This window comes from Vombatus ursinus, unplaced genomic scaffold, assembly GCF_900497805.2.
Source record: "Vombatus ursinus unplaced genomic scaffold, bare-nosed wombat genome assembly UNPS02014832.1, whole genome shotgun sequence".
Lineage (NCBI taxonomy): Eukaryota > Metazoa > Chordata > Mammalia > Diprotodontia > Vombatidae > Vombatus > Vombatus ursinus.
The window spans coordinates 64093860-64107402 of NW_020954610.1; the positions used below are offsets into that span (position 1 = coordinate 64093860).

General features: G+C 38.4%; 1 long non-coding RNA gene across 1 annotated transcript in view; it reads left to right on the forward strand.

The window, feature by feature from the left end:
- LOC114025678 overlaps positions 1 to 9946 on the forward strand; it is a 69970-nt gene extending 60024 nt beyond the window's left edge. The window contains exons 2-3 of the long non-coding RNA XR_003567060.1: positions 3872 to 4041; positions 9775 to 9946. This is a non-coding gene — a long non-coding RNA (uncharacterized LOC114025678). The remainder of the gene's footprint in view (positions 1 to 3871; positions 4042 to 9774) is intronic.
- Positions 9947 to 13543: the final 3597 nt, after the last annotated feature.

Consider the following 13543-nt stretch of genomic DNA (forward strand, 5'->3'; position numbering starts at 1 on the left):
TGGGGATGGATGGCATTTTTCATCATGAGTGCTTCAGAGCTGTCTTGGATCATTGTATTGCTGAGCATAGTTAGGTCATTCACAGTTGATCATCTTACAATATTGCTGTTACTTTGTACACTGTACATTTCACTTTGCATCAGCTCATGTAAGTCTCTTCAGGTTTTTCTGAGAGCATCCTGCTCATCGTTTCTTATAGCACAATAGTATTCCATCATAATCACAAAGCACAATTTGTTCAGCCATTCCCCAATTGATGGGTGTCCCCTCAATTTCCAACTCCCTGCCATCAGAAAAGAGCTGCTATAAATATTTCTGTACGTATAGGTCCTTTTCCCTTTTGTTTTTTATCTTTTTTTTTTACACAGACCTAGTAATGGCACTGCTAGGTCAAAGGATATGTGTGGTTTTATAGCCCTTTGGGCATAGTTCTGAATTGCTCTAAAGAATGCTTCAATCAGTTCACAACACCACCAACGGTGCATTGATATCTCATTTTTCCCACAATCCCTCCAACATTTGTCATTCTCCTTTTCTGTCCTTATTAGCCAATCTAACAGGTATGAGGTAGTACTTCGGAATTGTTTCAATTTGCATTCCTCCAATCAATAGCAATTTAGAGCACCTTTTTGATTACTTCATCTGAAAACTGTTCATATTTCTTGATCATTTATCAATTGGGGAATGGCTCCTATTTTTATAAATTTGATTCAGTTCTCTCTCTATATGTATATATAATTTTAAAAATGAGGCCTTTATCAGAGAAACTTGCTTTAAAATTTTTTTTCACAGTTATGATTGCTAAATATGCTTCCCTCCGTCCTACTCCACACCCATTTATTCTATTTTCTCTCTCCTTTCACCCTGTCCCTCCTGAAAAGTGTTTTGCTTCTGACTACTGCCTCTCCCAGTCTGCCCCCCTTCTATCATAGCCCCCTTTCTCTTATCCTCTTCCGCTCATACTTTCATTTAAGGTAAGATAGAGTTCTGTACCCAACTGAGCATGTATGTTATTTCCCTCTTTGAGCCAATTCTGATGAGAGTAAGGTTCACTCACTACCCCACCCCACTTGCCCCATTTTTCCCTCCATTATAAAAACTTTTTCTTACCTTTTTTATGTGAGATAATTTATCCTGTTCTACCCCTCCCTTTCCCTTTTCCCCAGTGCATTCCTCTTTCTCACCCCTTAATTTTATTTTTTAAATATCATCCCTTCATATTTAATTCACACATGTGCCCTCTGTTTATATATACGCCTAACTGCCCTAATAATGAGAAAGTTCTTATTGGTTACAAGTATCATCTTCCCATGCAGAAATGTAAATAGTTTAACCTTATTAAGTCCCTTGTGATTTCCCTTTCCCATTTACCTTTCTATACTTCTCTTGAGTCTTATATTTAAAAGTCAAATTTTCTATTCAGAATTCTATTCTATTTCTGTTTTCATCAAGAGTGCTTGAAATTCTTCTATTTCATTGAATTTCCATTTTTTCCCTCTGAAGGATTATACTCAGTTTTGCTGGGGAGGTGATTCTTGGATGTAATCCTAGCATCAGGAGTGGGGAACCTGCGGCCTTGAGGCCTCAAGTGTGGCAAGGTACTGGAGGATCTAGAGGGCCACCTATGACCTTGAGACCATAGGTTCCCCACCCCTGTGACTTTGCCCTCTGGAATATCATATTCCAAGCCCTCAGATCTTTTAATGTAGAAGCTGCTTCTCAATACTTGAATTGATTCTTTCTGGCTATTTGCAATATTCTCTCCTTGACCTGGGAGCTCTGGAATTTGGCTACAATATTCCTAGGAGTTTTCCTTGGGGGTCTCTTTCAGGAGGTGATTGGTGGATTCTTTCAATTTCTATTTTACCCTATGGTTCTAGAATATCAGAGCAGTTTTCCTTGATAATTTCTTGAAAGATGATGTCTAGGGTCTTTTTTCCATCATGGCTTTCAGGTAGTCCAATAATTTTTAAATTATCTTTCCTAGGTCTATTTTCCAGGTCAGTTGTTTTTCCAATGAGATATTTCCCATTGTCTTGTATTCTTTCATTCTTTTGGTTTTGTTTTATTGTTTCTTGATTTCTCATAAAGTCATTAGCTTCCATTTGTTCCATTTTAATTTTTAAGGAATTATTTTCTTCAGTGAGCCTTTGTACCTCCTTTTCCATTTGGCTAATTCTACTTTTCAAGACGTTCTTCTCCTCATTGGCCTTCTGTGCCTCTTTTACCATTTGGCCTAGTTTGTTTTTTACGGTATTATTTTCTTCATTGTTTTTTTGTGTGTCTCCTTTACCAAGCTTTGACTCTTTTTTCATGACTTTCTTGCATCACCCTTATTTCTTGTCCCAATTTTTCTTCTACCTCTCTTACTTCATTATGGAAATCCTTTTTGAGCTCTTCCATAGCCTGAGAACAATTCATATTTTTCTTGGAGGCTTTGGATGTTGGATCTTTGACTTTGTTATCTTCTTCTTAGTGTGTGTTTTGATCTTCCTTGTCACCATAGTAACGTTCTATGGTCAGAATTTTTTTTGTTGTTTGCTCATTTTTTCAGTCCATTTCTTGACTTTTAACTCTTTGTAGGGGCTCTGCTTCCAGGGTTAAGGGCACACTGTACCAAGGTTCAGGGGTTTTGTGCATCTGTTTTCAGAGATATTTGTAGGGACCTGTAAGTTTTCAGTTCATCCAAGGTGGTATGATCTAAGGAGGGGTGCACTTACTACTCCTCTGGCCTGTGCTCTGGTCTGTGAGAGGCCACAAGCACTCTCTTCTGCCCTGGAACTATGAGGAGGGTCACTGCTCCACCAGTGTGCTAGTGCTCCTACTCTCCCTGGGACTACCCCACAGGACTATGACGTGGATCTGAGTATGGGCAAAGCAACAGAGTCCTGCCTCCAGTGCCATCAAAGAGATCCCTGTAATCTTCTTCTAATCAGTTTGTTCAGCCCCCTTACTATCTGTGGGCTGAGAGCTCTTTAAACATCCATTGCCACAAGAATTAGAAATTGAAAGGATACCAATCAATTGGGTAGTGGCTGAACAAGTTATGGTATATGAATGTAATGGAATACTGTTGTGCTATAAGAAATGATGAGCAGGCAGACTTCAGAAAAACCTAGAAAGACTTGTATGGTCTGATGTGGAGTGAAGTGAGCAGAACCAGGAGAACGTTGTACATAATAACAGCCACGTTGTGTGATGAAAAAAATAGTATCCATTGCCACTACCGATTCAGTGGCTGCCAAGGCCTGCACCTGGTTTGCTGGGGCTGGGGCTGTGCTGGCACAGCTTGTGCTGGACTGTGCTGCAGCATGCTCATCCCATCATTTTATGGGTTCTGCCACTTTAGAAATTGCATTATGGCATTATTTAAAGGTGTTTGGAGGGGTTTATGGGAGAGCTCAGGAGAGTCACTTCTTTTTCTCCACCATCTTGGCTCCACCTCAGTCAACAGCTTATTCTCTTGTGGGAAATCAACATTTTCCCTCCAGCAAAGAGACACATAATCATCTCTAAGGCTGTGACTGAAGACTGATTACTTAGGTAGGATAAAAGAACAAGATATGGTTCTAGAAAGCTCTTTGAAGCTGTGATCAGTGTCTACAAAATAACCATCTACAAGAATGTGGAGTGTTAGAAAACTTATCAGTTGAAATATGACAAAGTGGGTTGGACTTGACCAGGAATCATGAGATCAAAATGAAAGGAAAATCCAGTACAAAATCCAAAAGAATGTCCCAATCCCAAAGTTCAGAAGACTGAATTAATCCCCAGAATCCTCTTGAATCTTAGATCTTTTCTCATTTCACTTTTCCTTATTTCCTGTGAATGAGTCCATAAGAGTAACTTTGATTTATTTTTCTTCCCCTAGGAAGTAGAAAGTCATCTCCCAGCACAATGAACTCCACTGATAAAGAAAACTCATCCGATCTTATAGAAATAGAAGATACATCAGAGATAATAGAATCAGCAAAGATAAAGGATATTGCTGATGCCACACAAAACGTGGTGAATGACAAGAAAAATTCATTTTTTTGCCCGGTATGCACTCAAAACTCTATCATGTGGTGTCAAAGGGTCATCCTACTCTTGAGTGCTCTAAACTTCTATGATAGTGTCTATTAAAAAAATTGATGGACTAGGTCTCTGTGGCATTCAGAAAGCCACTAGAGAATACCAATGGTATAGGTCAATGATCCCTACTATACTTCAATAATCAACAAGCATTAATTAAGTAACACCTATGTGCCAGGCATTGTGCTGCATAGTAAAGATATAAAGGCAAAATGGAACAGTGCCTACCTTGTAGGAACTTACAGTCTGGTCTGGGGAAACAACATATACATATATAAGTATATGAAAAATATATAAAATCAATACAAAATAATTGATGGGAAGGATGGGGGAGGGAAGATATCAAGAGCTGGGGGGATCAACAAAAGCTTCATGTAGAGGGTGGCTCTAATGATGAGTCGTGAACAAAACTAGGTAGAACTGAAGGAGAGTGCATACCAGGCATGAGAGATGATCAATGCAAAGGCACAAATACAGGAAATAGAGGAGGTATGAGGAGCAAAAACAAGGGTAAGGATGGTTTGTCCATAGTGTATGTGACATGGAGCAGGAGAGATAGTGTCACAATATGCGTTTGCAAGGCAACTACCTGGAATTAAACATGTAGCTTCTGTGAACTATTACGAGGATATGAAACAAAGGGGCCTGAAGTAGTAATCAAATCTGGGACTTTGACCTGAGTTGCCAGTATTGTTCAATCATTTTCTCTTCCTCCTACATCCTTGTCAAATTCTAATTTGCATTATATAATATTTTTATTCATATATGTTGCATACACTACTCAGTTGTAAACCCCTTGGAGGCAGGGACAGGGTATTACTCATCTTTCTGTCTTTCTCATCCTCTCCCCTACCCCTAGCACCATGTCTATCACATATTAGATGTTTCATAAATGTTTATTGCTGAATGAATAGATTAATGAATGAGCTGAACTAGCTGACTCATAATTCCTTTTAAAGATAATGGCATTTGCTGCAAAAATGTGTTTACTTTTTCAAGGTTAATTTTCTCATCAATATAATATTTTGGAAAGGCAGGGATGTTGAGAGGTCACTTAAGCCCTCTCCTTGATTCCCACTAGGCCTGCATTCAAGCTGCCCTATAAAGACAGCTTTGCAGGAAGACATGAGTTCATGCCCTACCTTTGACACTAACCAAACTGCCCTTTGGCACATTCTGATTGTTGAGTGCCTGGTAAGTCACTTAATTTCTAAGAATCTGAGGAAACTCTCTAAGACTCTTAGTTGCAGAGAAGGAACCAACCTGCACTGGTAGAGGAAACTTCCTTACCCTCGATTGCCCCATAGCAATAAAATAAAAGATCCAATCCCTATGTAGTCTCTGCCATTTTTTTCTCTTACTCATACTTGAAGCCTTGGGGTAAAACTCAAACAAAAGGTGATAATTTCCTCCACATATGTCAGTGACAAACTATTGACATGGATATGCCTCTTGATGTAAATGCAGAGTCAGTCAACTAGTATTTATTACATACTAACTGTATGCAAGGTATTGTGCTAAGTGCTGGGGATCCAAAAAAGGGGGGCCCCAGTTGAGGCAAGGCAGGTTATGATTGTGTGAAGCCCTGTTGGGTTTTGCAGTTGGCATATTGCTAGGGCATGTGGCCAAGGAAATCCCTTGTCTACAGCATTGGGATGCCATTCCCTATTATTTATCTCTCTGAATTAATAAGTCTTTCTTAGAGCTCATATATTTGGATCTGGATTTGGATTTTTCTTATCTGGTATTCCTGATACTATAAAAGAATCATAGGATGTTTAGAGTTGAAAGGGACTTTAGGGTTGTCTATCTAGTTCAATTGAAACACTGTGTAGCATCCTGTGTTTCGTCTAATTCAATCTTTTAATTTTACATAGGAGGAAAATTATGCCCAGAACAATGAAATGATTTGTCCAAGTGGATTAGTACTATTTGGGTTCGAAGGGATAAATTGAGAGATGATCAGTCTTTTCTACTCATTTTATTCTTACTAATTAGCATGAAATGCTTATCTTAATGAGTAATTTTTACATTAAATCGGCATCCACCATAGGAAAGGAACAACCTAAGCATGAAATTTAAGTATCCTAATGAGATTTATTAAGGGATATATTTTACACATTATGTAGCTGACTAAGACCTCAGAAGGGTTGATGGCCTGAGAGGATTAAATTTTTGCCTTGAAATGTCTCTCTTGCATCTATTTTGAAAACCACTGGTAGTGTCAGATCAGCTAATGGGGATACAGCAATGAAGGTGATTTCTTTGTTTTCCTTTTTATGTAGGAAAGGTCACATCTCCAATGTGAGCAAGCTATGTTTGGACAGTTTTCCCAGGGTTCTAGGGCAGCAATGGATGAGGAATCAAGGTGTTATCTGCTACCTTCTTTCTGGGATCCTGCACTTAAAGTTCTTTGAGCGCTGTGATTGATTGAAGGGGCAAAGAAGGGAGAAAGATAGGAAGGAGAGGGTCTAACTCTCCTCCCATTTGATGTTGCAGATTCATTGGACCTCTTCACAAAGAAATATGAGAGGGGTGCTGCTTTTGTAGTTTTAGCTGGACTCTGAGAAACATTAATCAATCAATTTCCCAGAGCCTTAAAGGCTTATTATCCCTCTATAAATATGACCATTAGCCTCTAAGGGGCATCATGGCAAAACACAGAACAAAGGTGTCATTAGATTATTGATGGCCTGAATTTCTGACTCTGAAGTCAACCTTCAAATTCATAAAATTAAGCGTAGGTACATTAAATAGCTTAACATTTGCTTAGGATTTATTGTTCAATTTTTCACTTGATGAGAGGTCTTACATCTATGACGCAAACAATGAGCAATTACTGCAGTCTAGAATAGGTCCTATGAGTCCCAAGGTGACACAGCTGGGTTGATAGTAAAGTAAATATTAGAACCTAGTTTTACTAATTCTTTATTCAGGATTTCTTTCACTTCACCATTCTACTTTGCTTTGGTTTGCTTTAGTTTTGTAAATATACCACCCTTCTCTGCCACCCAAAGAATAACACTTCTATTTTCATGGTCATTTGATATTTCATTTGCCTTGAGTACTATGTGCTTACCCCTCTATTTCATTTCCAGTACAGTTTCTCTGAAAGTCTCATGTCTTCTCGTTAAATCATTTCATTTTACCTGCTGGATTTCTTCTTTGTGTGCTACTCTAATGATATAGATGTTCCTTCTTTTTTTTTTTTTTTTTTATTTACAGCTCTCAAAATTGCTTTTATCAGCTGACACTTTGATAAAGGAAAATGAAAAAATACATAACTTAAGAAAACATGATATTTCCATTATGGAAGCAAAGAACTATCTTCTTCAAGTCTTAAATATCATATCACTAGAAACACTGAGTCACAGAGTGCCAATAGAGTTTGCTCAGCCTATTGTTTTCAAAGGCAAGTGTCATATTTCTGACCCAAAAGAAATGATTAAAATCCTACACTGCACCTTATTAGCAGTTAGTGGACCAGGAACATTAACTGAAAACAACTCAATGCCTTCCAGAGCAATTGCCTCGATGAACAAAATTCCCCTGCCAATGCACATCTTCCCTTATGTGATGCTTGCCTACCATTGTCTTCCTTTCTTGTTACCTTTCCTAAGAAGAGATGACATTCTGAATGAGAAGATTTTCTGTAGGATGGTCCTTTTCAACATCGCTCCTCCCAAAGCGAAAGTCTTCAGGCCACAAGCAAGGAGACAAAAACATTATGAAAAATTGCTCCATCCAGGTGGGTAAATCATTATTATCGTTATCATAAGCACAGCATAATGGATAGTGCTAGACTGGTAGTCAAGAAGTCTTGGGTTTGAATCCTGCCTCATTCACTAACTAGCTGTGTGACTGTGGTCAAGTCACTTGACCTTTCTATGCCTCAATTTCCTCATATATAAATTGCAGGATTTTAAAATAACGGTGTTTGAAAAATGTTAACCAAGGCAGAAGGACATGCTTGGTTAACTAGTTTTTGTTTCTGGCCATTCTGAATAAGAAAGACTTTATTATCCAGCATCAAGTAGACCTTAATAAGCCAGGGTGTCTTAATAGTCTTAGTGCAACTATTTGCTGCCCTGAGACTTTTGGGACACCCTGTAGTAAAGATATCAAATCTCACACCCTAACCATGCTAGTTATGAAGGCATTTTCTAGTCTCTCTAACTGTTTCTGCCTGCTCAGAAAGGTGCAATATTCAAAGTCCTGTATATCAACTTTATTAAGGTCACAAGTTCTACATTGGTACTGCCTCTATACCTCCAAGTATTTTTAAATATTTCCTATTTAATCTTCTCATTCTCTCCCCGATTAGGCTAAATCCAAGTTCTTCTGCAAATATATATCTCTAAAGTAGCAAAAAGGGAATACAAAAAGAGCCAAAATGTGTTAAGCTTCACTGAGGCTTTCACTGGATTTCCTTTTGTTTGGCTATCTAATTCCTTTTAGACCTTCTTTAGCACAAGGTCACCCTTTCACCCATTAGCTAGTACTATAATATGATGGATGAAAAAAAATTATTCTTTGAATGCATTTGCTACCCCTAAAATACGCTTGAATTGTATAAACATGCCTTCTAGAGTTGATGGAATTCTTCCCTAGAACCATCCCTGGAACTCAGGTAGTTTTTTTTTCCCCAAGCAAAATAATGACCATGCTGTAACAAGTTAAGGAGACCAGAATTCAGTGTTGGTAATTGAAAAAATCATCTAAATAAAAAATATATAAGTAAAAACTAATCTTTATTAGAAAAAAAAAGAAAGAAATACTATAGGAGCAAGGATTAAAGGATCATGACTTCCCAGTCATACCAGAATACCTATCTCTCACTAATCTAATTATCCATTGTTATTTTGACTAAATATAGGAATTCAAATTTATTTTTCCCCATTTACAAAATTTTGAGGCTATTTATTATATTCTCTTCTCAACACTATTTTCTAAATCCATCTCCTTTTGCCTTTCATTTGCATTGTGCTTTAGGTCTTGCCAATAGCATCGACTTAAAACTTGCTATTACTCTACGAACTAATTCTTTAATTGTTGCTTTCCTAATCAGCTTCGTATGGAATACTATTTCCCTTTGTCTGGATCTACCTTTGATCTTTGGTGAAGGGGAGGGATTTAGGTTATGCCTTCTCAGGTAATGCATATCAATATACTCTCTATCCTCTTTTTTTTTTTTACTAGTGATTCAGAACTGAGAGGAAATCCTAAAACACAATAGCATAGTGGTCATATACCAAGGGTCAGCCTCTGTTGATTTGTTTTAACCTCTGTAAAATTTAATAGTTTATCTTAGTGACCATAGTGACCAGGGTGTCAATCATTCATTCCTTTAACTTTGTAGTCAGGGAAATCCACAATAAGGTTCCTACTTGCTGCCAGATCTGGCCCAATTTAAAATGTCCTAATCAGCTGAATTCAAGTAGAAAAACAGGATCCCTCTTCTGCAAAAACTGGAAAGATGTTTTTAAGAGGACTGAAAGATTCCCTGATAAAATTGGATATAAACACAAATTACCTGAACATAGAAAGAAGAGGAAGGGAGGGATAAGTATAACTTTTTATCCTAAGAGTGAGAATCAAGTACTGCAGGGATTTATTTGTGAAATGTACATCTTGAAGTTACTACTAGCTGCCAATTTGGGATCAACAAATATAATTCCCCCAAACTCCGATTATTTTCAGAAAAACAATTCATGGATCTGAAAGACCTCCAGCGGAAATATTATAAGGGCATTTTGAAGTGGAAACGAAAATCCCGGCTTCTGTTCAAAGACGTATCTTTTGTTATTGAAAAGGCATTCGTACCAGAAATGATCTCACTTGATTATAAGCCCATCATCGTTTTTAAGCTGGTCAGAAGTACTGATTTTAATTGACCATAAAGAGTTGGTTGTTTGTGTTAAGTAGAACCTTCCATTAAATAAAACAATGCACATCTATGATGATGATGATTTTTTTAAATAATTGAAGTTAAATAGATAATGAAGCACATCTTTCTCAGTGCCTTGGGACACACATAATCTTGGAAGTGAGAACAGTAACTCTTTCATATTCCTTCCCAGATTCTTCCCTGAATCTGAATTCAGGATATTAATCGGTTAATCAAGTATTTATTGAGTTTATCATTCCCAACAATTCTAAGCTCTGAGGGAAACACACAAAGAAGTATTAGCCACTCATATTCTTCAAACAGAGGCAAGTGGTATGAAAGAATTATTTTCTCCAATGTATACTTCCTAGAGTAGAGAGAAAGGACCTGGAGTGAGTATTGCCCCAGTAATCTTCCTAATGCTCTAATTATTTCACTTTCTTTTTTTCTCTTCTTTTATTTCACTTTCTATTATAAAACCTTTAGTGGTTCCCCATTGCCTACTGAATCATAAATGATGCCCTGATACATGAACAAGTAGGCAGAGGAAGGAGACTGGGTTTCCTTGACGTTTTATGCTTTGGTCAGACCCTAAACTTTATCTTCTTCAGCCACATCTAGAGGTGGCTAGGTGACACAGTAGAGAGAGCTCTGGGCTTGGAGTCAGGAAGACCTGAGTTAAAATCTGACCTCAGACACTTACTAAGTGTGTGACCCTGGGCAAGTCACTTAACACTATTTGCCCAAGTTTCCTCAACTGTAAAATACAGATCATAATAGCACCTATCTCCCAGGGTTGTTGTGAGGATCAAATGAGATAATATTTATAAAATATTTAGCAGTGTCTGGCACATAGTAGGTGTAATAAATAGCTGTAGATATACATACATTAGCTATCATTATTAGCTTCATTTACACACATATACACACATACATTCTCATTCATTTCAGTAACTTGCCTTGGCACAGGGCCTCGAACTTAAGATGTCCAGTGGAGAATTTTTTTCTACTTTTCCACTAGGTTTTATGCTCTGGCTGATAACTGATTACATAAGAGATTGTAAGTGACACCATTTACAGGCGGTGTTTATGAGGACCTAAAGCACCATCAGATTCGACCTCTATCTTCTCCCTAGTGCCAATCAGTTAATAAACATTAAGTGCCTACTGTGTGCCAGGCACTGTGCTTAGTGCTGGGAATGTACATAGAAGCAAAAGACAGTTCCTGCCCTCAAGAAGCTCACATACTAATGGATAATAATAGTGCTAAGAACTCTGCTTAAAATTTCTGATCATATGATAAGTGTGGTTTCTGTTAGCTCCATGAGGCTAACATCTTTTTCCTGTCTCCTAAGTGCTTATTTCTATGGCACTACTAGGTGGCACTGTGGATGACCCAAGAGTCAGGAGGACCTGAGTTCAAATTTGGACTCATACGCTTACTAGCTGTGTGACCTTGGTCAAGTCACTTAACCCTGTTTGCCTCAGTGTCCTCATCTGTAAAACGAGCTGGAGAAGGAAATGGCAAACTACTCCAATACCTCTGCCAAGAAAATCCCAAATAGGGACATGAAGAGTCAGACACAATTGAAAATGACTCAACAACAAAACAAAAACTATCTTGCATAGTGGCAGGTTGAGAGCAATTTATTCTTGTAACATCATCAGCTTTCACCCGTGTAGAAAAGCATTGTACTATATTTGCCAACATCAGGGAAGGTTCTGCAACTGGTAATCTGATTAGTTTCCCCCCCCCCATCATATACGTGGCATTCAATCCACCATAATTCAGTCCCTCCTCTTTTCTTGCCTAAATTATTGTAAAATCCAAGTTAACTGGTCTTTCTACCTTTCTTCATTCTATTACCTTCCTTCACATCCATCCTTCACACTACAGTCATCCCTTCCACATGACAAGGTTAGGGGTGTGACAGCTCACCCCCGACCCCTGCAATCTGGAAAATCTGCATACAGCTTTTTGTACCTCCCTTCCTACCAGAGAAGTCTGAATTTTTTCCTTTTTCTTTTATCTGGTGTTTACAGTACCTTATTGTAAAATTTGGGGTAAGTATTCAGTCATAGTCTCTGTGTCTTCTGCTGGCCTTCATGTGTCATCTGCAGCTTCTGCAAAGCTGCCCCAAAAATTCTCGTTTAATTTATTATGCCAATTCATGATATAACAAAACAGCGATGGGGAAAGTCGAGATGTGGAAGGGATAGCAGTATTACCTCAGTAATCTTCCCAATGCTCTGCTCTAATTACTTCACTTTCCTTTTTCTTTTATTTCACTTTCTATTATAAAACCTTTAGTGGTTCCCCATTGCTTACTGAAGCAAATATAAACTCCTAATTCTGGCATCTAAGACCTTCCACAATGGACTCCAACCCATCTACTTATTCCATAGAACTCCTCTTTCATATACAACACATCCTGGCCACAGTGGCTTGATCTGCTTTTCCTATTCTTAGCCTGTTCTCTTAGCCCGTACCTTCCTCATGCTGTTGTCTGCACAACATACAGCCCGCAGGCTGCTTGTGGCCCACCAGAGGATTTTGGGCGGCCCGCAAAAAATGTAGAGGATGGGGCAGCTAGGTGGCGCAGGGTATAGAGCACCGGCCCTGAAGTCAGGAGGACCTGAGTTCAAATCCAGCCTCAGACCAAGCACTTGACACTTACTAGCTGTGTGACCCTGGGCAAGTCACTTAACCTCAATTGCCTAAAAAAAAAAAAAATGTAGAGGATGTAAAAGAAAGTAAAGATGTAATGAGTGCTTTGTCCGTGCCCTGCTTAACTTGCCTTCCACTAGTCACTATTGTGCCTGTCTGGAAACTTGGCAGGTGGTTTGCCACTGTGCATTCTCTCCTGTTTGCCATGTGAGCCATGGCAACCAACCATTTCCAGTCTTTCTCTAGTCTGAGAGCAGTGAGAGTCGTATCTTTTTTTTTTTTTTTTTTTTTGGTGAGGCAATTGGAGTTAAGTAAATTGCCCAGAGTCACACAGTTAGTGAGTGTTATGTGTCTGAGGCAGGATTTGAACTCAGGTCTTCCTGACTCCAGGGCCGGTGCTCTATCCACTGTGTCACCTAGCTGCCCCTGAGAGTCGTATCTTTTTGTTATGTTTTTGGTCATTACTGGCGTTGAACAGGGACAAAGTGAGTGTAACAAAGTAATTTTTTAAACATTAATGTGATTTCATGATCAATAAAAACCCTAAGTAATAAGTGTAATTAATTAATGTTAATTGGAATTTCCCCTTTTTAAAATATGGTTTACTGGAAACAGACCTTATAGTAACAATGCTTGAACAGAATAGAAAATGGATATTCTCTCAGTGCCTCTATGCACATCTATGTATGCTAAACTGAAATAGGAATTAATATATCATAGAAATTGTTGATTTTGGGGGGGCTCCCAAAGGGAAGGCAGGGGGAAAGGACCCTGATGTGATGCTTTTTCCATTCTCATTATACAAGATTAAAGAATAATTTCTCATTTATCCTCACTAATGGCTGCAAACACTACCACTCAGTGCCACAGTGAGCTTGCTAAACAAACAAAAAACCAAGAACACAGCCTGGCTT